General features: G+C 32.8%; 1 long non-coding RNA gene across 2 annotated transcripts; it reads right to left on the bottom strand.

The window, feature by feature from the left end:
* Positions 1–3,987: 3,987 nt before the first annotated feature.
* LOC145102475 (uncharacterized) lies at positions 3,988–7,068 on the bottom strand. Of its 2 annotated transcripts, none has more exons than XR_013706167.1 (5): positions 6,789–7,068; positions 6,148–6,295; positions 5,912–6,015; positions 5,707–5,751; positions 3,988–4,405 (listed from the first exon to the last, which is right to left on the bottom strand). It is a non-coding gene; the product is annotated as an uncharacterized LOC145102475 (long non-coding RNA). The 2 variants fall into 2 exon arrangements; XR_013706165.1 differs by having other exon boundaries at positions 6,148–6,298; positions 6,789–7,066.
* Between the last annotated feature and the right edge of the window lie 268 nt (positions 7,069–7,336).

The following is a 7,336-nucleotide window of genomic DNA, read 5'->3' as shown; positions in this document are numbered from 1 at the left end:
AAGAAAAAACAAGGGGGGAGGAGAAGAGTACTCACCATCCTATTTCAAAAAGAACTAAGGTATCTTCCCCCGGGCTTGCCAGGCGGCACTCATTCCCACCACCACCAAGATACAATCTTCCCTGGTGAAACAGCTCTTCCTTAACGCATGTGCCACAGTCAGACTCGCACCCCACAGCTGCGATGCTCAGTCAAAAGAAAGTGGTCAAACGAGGATAACCAAAACCAACCAGGTTGTTGTTAACCCAAAACAACTTGTCCTTCCAGTTCTTCTTAGGCGCTTTTTGGTTGATGATGAATGCATGTATGTTTCATCTCTGAGAGAAGGTGTGAACACTGGACTACATAGACGAGTTGAAGTAAGCCTTAAATACCTATAATTGAGGAAGAACACCAAGTGCTCGGCAAGCCAGTTTGAATCCTAGGATCTTGTTTACAACGTTAGGGGTCAAATCGTACACAGAAAAGGCATACTGACACATGATTTCGTTGAAGAAATCAGTCTTCGGTAACCACAACCCCGCTTCAAAGTTTGGATGGGGACTCCAACCTTACCCAATGACGGCTGATAGATGGTGGACCCTTTTTTTTTTGGAAATTGCACTCCGTGCTTTGACATGAAACCAAAGCGGAGCTGCAAAGACTCAAACTACTCTGGAGTCGGATTGATTCCACATCGATCAATTGCCATTGTTGTTTTAGTGATCGATCATTTGTCATTGTTGTTTTAGTGAAAACACAAGAGAGAAGAAAAAAGAATAAAAGAGAATTCAGAAGCATTTGAGAGCAAAAAAGAGAGAAGAAAACTACTCTTGATGAGATAGGTTTAAATGAGGACCAGGAATATTGAACTGTCTTCATGATGAAACGGTCTATGCTGATAGTTCCATCACATCAGCTGAACATACAAACCATCTCCGTCAAACACGTGTCCTAATCAAGGCTAGAACGACTTGGCTACGTTGCCCCAATGCCTACACCTACTAGCCTAGGGGACTTGTTAACATATCCCTCTAGGAATACGTTAAAGATAACATAGCTGCTATCTTTAGGATAACCTAGCTAATGATCGCTAACCAGCTTAGTGTCAGACTCGAGTCCTCGCCCTCGCTGCCTCATGCTAGGACCTTGGTGTTTGGTGCTCTCGCGCCCAGGTCCAACTCTAGACGACAATTTCTAGTTTATAATAAGCCAAAACACAATCGATCGCTCCCTAGGGCGACAAGTATAATGCTTAGAACATTATCCTTTATTCCCTCTGCACCAATAGCAGAGAGGACTACTAGTGATGAACGGTCCAACAATGGGACTTCTCCACATCCTGCTAGCTCAGGCCAAAGGAAACCATTGGGATCATGCTCAAAGGATGACATGTATAAAAGGAATCCTTCTCCTTCAGAGGAAGGCATCGCTTCCTTGCAGCTAAAACCTTATTCTCTGCATTCTTATGTATATAGTCAAACTAACTAGACCATCGGAGCTTCGTCCCGAGACCACCTCTCGGACGTCAACTGGCACCACTTCTTCATTGTTGTTATTACATGGCTTAACTCAGACGGAACCACCTTGAGACGACGTTAACCTTGGAGCACATATCACAACAACCTCTAATTGTGAGAATGAGGTACAACTCAAGACCTCGGGTGTATGCATGCGCCTTACCAATAAACCAAAAAATATTTTTTGTAAGTAATGTTACTTTAATTACGAATATATCTTTTTTGTAATTTAAGTGTTTGTGCATATATATTTATGTGTGTGTGTGTGTGTGTATATATATATATATATATATATATATATATATATATATTTGTAATTAAAGCAGCTTTAATTACAAAAATATTGTTTGGTTCACCGATAAGACGATGCATAAGCCCGAGAGGTCTCAAGTTCGAGCCTCCTTCTCATCATTTTTTTCCACTTTTTTATAATACGTTGACATTTCATGCCACATCAACAAAAAAATGTCAAACCAGCGTGAACCATGAAAAAGGTAAACGCATGAATTTACAATTTGCAAATATATGGTAAAATTGGATGAAAAAATATACTTGGGGGTAAGACCATAAAAATTACAAAGGTTCTGTTGGTGAAAGGTTGTTATCATTCAGTTAGTAAGTTATTGTAATTATGGTTAGTTAGAAATATTTACAAAATAACAACATACTTTTGTATTATAAATAGAAAGTAGTATCGTCAATAACATGTAATAGAATTACAATTCATTCTCTCTCTCTCTCTCTCTCTCTCTCTCTCCATATATTGTTCATATTGTTATAATGGTATCAGAGCTTTTTTCAAATCTATCGTAGTTCTTGATTCGATTACTAGTTCTTATTTCTTCACAAATCATGAATTCCAATCCGATTATCGACAATAATTTCAATTATTTTTTTAATACGAAAGGAAATGATCCTAACATGTTTCTGTTGGAAAGTGTGTCCAATGTCATTAACTATCGGTAATATATTATTTTGTCTAAGTTGAACCTTCAAGATATTCACTAAGGTCTAACTTGAGGGTAGGATGTTAAGATTCAACATGTGGAGAAAATTTGTTATCATTCAATTAGTTGGTTAATCCATTGTAATTATTGTTAGTTAGAAATAGTTATAAAATAACAATCTACTTTTGTATTATGAATATAAAGTAGTATCATCAATAACATGTAACATAATTTCAATTCAATTTCTTTATCTCTATATTTCATTTGTTATCGGTCATAATTTCAATTCAATTTCTTTATCTCTATATTTCATTTGTTATCGGTCAGTTAGTTAATTAATCTATTGTAATTATTGTTAGCTAGAAATAGTTATAGAATAGTAACATACTTTTGTATTATAAATAGATAGTAGTATCATCAATAACATGTAAGAGAATTACAATTCATTTTCTTTCTTAATATTTTTTCATATTGCTATATGGTTTTCATAGGAGTCTTATTTTTTCCAAAAAAAAACGTGATAAGAAAAGATAAAACTGAAAATTAAAATGAAAATAAGAGAAAATTATCAATCAAAAGGACTTGTAATAATCGCCCAATGTAACATGTCATTCTCATAGGCTTATAGAATTTAATAAGGTTCTCAATTAGCTTTTTTTTTTTTTTTTTTTCTTTTTTAGACAGAGAACTGATAAATCTATTGTTATATTTATAAATATATTTTTTATGTCATAAATAAAACTTAAACCCTCAGCTTTTGGGTAAAAAACACATACCATTTGACATAAGCTTTATTATGTAAGTTATATCTAAGTTACTTTCTTAGCTACCTCAAAGGATTTTTTTAGCATGCTAGCTAGGAATGATGAGCCTTATGGGTTATAACTTATCCCATATTAATTTAATCACAGATCGTGATTAGTTATGGGGCATAATCATATTTGGTGTTGATTGAATCTTGATTACGTCTTACATACTTTCCCAAAGGTTAGAATTTGGATGTATTTTTGTAACCAAATGTAAAATTTACTTTCAATCAAGATACAATCTAAATTTGATTATGTAAAAATCAATTAAATACAGATAGTTAAAATTGGCATAACAATTAGAATTGAAACTAATCATGATGACCATCCTAAAAAAGATTAAATTGATTTGTTTTGGTCTAGACCAGCCCACCAATCAGTAATCAATCTCATCATCATTTTTTTTAAACTAGACTAAAATCGGTCCAGAAAGTACGACTGATTTCTATCATAGATTAAAGCTAAAACTACATTATTAAAATCATATTATATAATAGATATTTTTTTATGTTCTTTTATATATATATATATATATATATATATATATATATATATATATATATATATATATATATATATATATATATATATATATATATATATATATATACTAGGGAAGTGAAAGGGTCGTGCTAAGCACGGCCCATGGTCGGTCCAAATGTAAGGTTTACTAATAAAATTCAAACAAAATTCTTAATAAGAAAATATAGAAAGTACAGTGTTATAGTTGTGTACATGTTCCAAAGGACAACTCTTACAAACAAAATTAGAAGTACAACGTTATAATGGAATGAAATGAAAGTATAATAGATCATCCTAGTATAATGTTCAATCTTAAATTTCTCGCTCAATTGCTTGATAAAGTGTTTCCCAGGATTTATTTGTATAAACTTAGCTCTAGTTGACACTCATGCTGATCAATGAAAAAAAAACACTAACTTCTCAACTTTCCCAAATGACCAGTATCCATAACATTTATATTTAAACAACTGCAATATCATAACCTCCTATAAAATACTTGTAGAAGTATTTTTTTTATCCTTTAATAAACACCCCAAAATATTTTATCTTTTCAATGTTCTCCATCATCACACCTTTGACTATCGATATGTGGGCTTTGATCTTTGAAACCATGTTGATTTCTCCAGGAGGATCTACACAATAAATATAATAGTGCCAATTATTTTGAAGTTTCTTTTCTATACAAACCAAAGTTTCTAAAAGCACAAGTGCAGTGCTCATTTTGGAGGACAAAAGCATTTAATCAAAATCAACAACTCTTAACACTAATTATAGGTTTTCTAATTTCAACTCTGTTAGGGGTTCTTCTTGTATGTGAATTGAAAGTACTGAAAAATGCATTATTGCAAAACTCATCGAGTTGGACAAGTAAGTAAGTGGCTTTTATTTGATACACCAAATTTTAAATCATTAATGATCTCTCTTGTAAAAACATAGCCTCATGAGGCAGAGAGTTGTAATTAATAAAATATAATGATATCCTAAGTTCATTTATATTTGAATCTTATATTTTTGGATTTAAAAAGTTATAAAGGTATATTTTCCGAACACCAAGACATACTAAGCCATCCATAGTCCTATTATACACGAAAAACAATGTCTAAAATCTCATCTCCGAATGAAAGTATGATGTTATAACATAGAAATGAAAGTATGCTTCTTCTATTGCATACTCAGTAAAATATATTATTGATTTATTCAAGTAATAAGGAGAAATATAAAATTACTTTAATATAGAAGGATATTGTTAACGAGTATGAGACTAAGAGTCACCATAGAAGGATAGACCTACAAAACATGGTGATTTTTCATTTTAAGCAACTTAAAATTAAATAAAATGGAATTTATATCCCTACAATAAAGAGAATCAAACTACATGTTTTAGCAAGCAACTATGTCAAAAATGCAACATCGATGACCATTGGTTAGAGCTTAATAAGGATAAAAAAAAATGACATAATATGAAATTTGAAAAATAAAAATAAATAAACACTGATTTATGAATTGTGAGTTTGTATTTTCACTTACTCAGACGGTACCAAGTCAGAAAGATGCATTATTTCTATTAGAAATTCCTCTTTAACTAAAGAAAGTAAGATAATCTTTCTTTTCTTTCTTAATAGATTTAATGCATAGAGCTATTAAGGTATACATGAATGCTTTTGTTTAACTTAACAGAGACAAAACTACTTAACACAAAAAGTTAGGGAAAGAGGATTTCAACATTAAGTATTAACTATTTTCACAAATTTTCTCTCAATTACCTTTCATTTTAGGTACCCAAGTATAAATTATTTTTCTCTTATGTTTTTCAAACACTGTTCATCCATCGAAATTTTTACCCATACAACATAATGGGAAAAAGGAATTGGGACCTTACTATTAAGGTAACTATCATGGTAAATAATTACATACTATCAAAGGAAATGAGTACCTTCTTTATCTTAGGCCTAGAAAACTACTTCATTATGCCACATACCTACAAAAGAATTGAAAATGAAGGAGCCAATAAGTTCCTGTAATAAGCATAAAAACGGATTCATATTAACCATTTGACTTTTCATCTAATTTCACTATGAACTTAGATGATTACCAATTTGTCAATGTTAACCCCCAACAATGAGAAAGAGGAAACTTACATGTGGTTGCCAATGAAAAACTAAAAATTCTAAATGAATCGAGCACATCTTCATTCCTTGTTCATCTCATGGAGTCCATTCACGTAAAAAACCATTACGAACAACTAAAAGCAAACATGAAAAATTAAAGATGGTTTATAGTCTTAATCCATAGAAGAATAAGATGAGAGCTATGAAGATTTTATATAGTCTTAAATCGTAGAAGAAAATGAAAGAAATAGGGAAAAGTGGCTAACCTTTTACTCTTCGAATTGGATGGTTATATACTTATATTAAATCACTACAATTACGAACATCTGTCTTTAGTTTCAAGTTTATTGGGTTTCAATTTTCAAGCCTGGGTTCGTTCTCTTTGATGGTGTAAGAAAACATCCCATTGATTGTCTACTGTAAAAAAAACAACTGGATAATGAGCAGTTCGAGAAAGTCATAACATTCCTAAAAATTTACCGATAAGAAGAATCGAGTGTCGATGGAAGCGAGAGAGAGAGAGAGAGAGAGAGAGAGAGAGAGAGAGAGAGTTTGTGTTCACTGAATAGAAAAAGAATATAAAGATTACAAAGTGTTCAAGATTTGATTGCATCAGATGTCTTCTTTGAGAAGAAGTGGTGAGCATGGAGAATAGAGGATAAATGTCCTCTCTATGAAACATGTTGTCTCATACCGAAAGGAGACGATGACTAATCTCAGACGGTGACTTCGAACCAGAAGGTATGGTTATAAATAACTAATGTTAATCTAAAGAGGGAACCAATACAATCTGATTTATCCTTATTGGAACCAATCTTATGCAAAAATGGTAAAAATATAGAAATTACCAAACAAACAGCTTAATCTAAGTGTGAATTAGAGTGAGAAGGAACCTAAATGAACTTACAGGAGAAAATCAAGCGGTTTGGTTATGGTGTACTTGAATGAATTCCACTGAACTTTGCTTTATTCGAAGATGAGAGAGGATAGAGATTTAAGGCTCAGATTACGGTAAGTGATGGAAACCCAAGTGAAAGAAATGGAGTAAAAATGTCGACGGGAGGTGGTGGTGCATCCGTAGAGAGAGAAAAACAGACGGAGAACGAGAGAGAAAGAATAATACGATGCTTGTAGGGAATGATAACATGTACCGGTGTATAATAGCGGTGGCACATACTCCAAGTCAGTGGAAGCATGAATAAGGCTAACCAACATAAGAAAAATAGTACCACGTACTCCATCTGTGGACTATCCAGGAAAGTCAAATGGAGCAGCTACCTACCCATCAGGACCCGAACCGACAGAAAGGCAACATCTTTATTTAGAGCATTGGATCACAAGGTGCAACACCAAGTTGTGTCACCTCAGATGCCACATAAGCAAATGGTGTTATAACACCAAGTGAGGAAATGGGCAACAAGATACAACAAGATGTAACACCAATATTTTGAAAAT

Source organism: Lactuca serriola, chromosome 1, assembly GCF_051521515.1.
Source record: "Lactuca serriola cultivar US96UC23 chromosome 1, Lser_US96UC23_V15, whole genome shotgun sequence".
NCBI lineage: Eukaryota > Viridiplantae > Streptophyta > Magnoliopsida > Asterales > Asteraceae > Lactuca > Lactuca serriola.
This window is presented reverse-complemented; position numbering and strand designations above follow the sequence as displayed.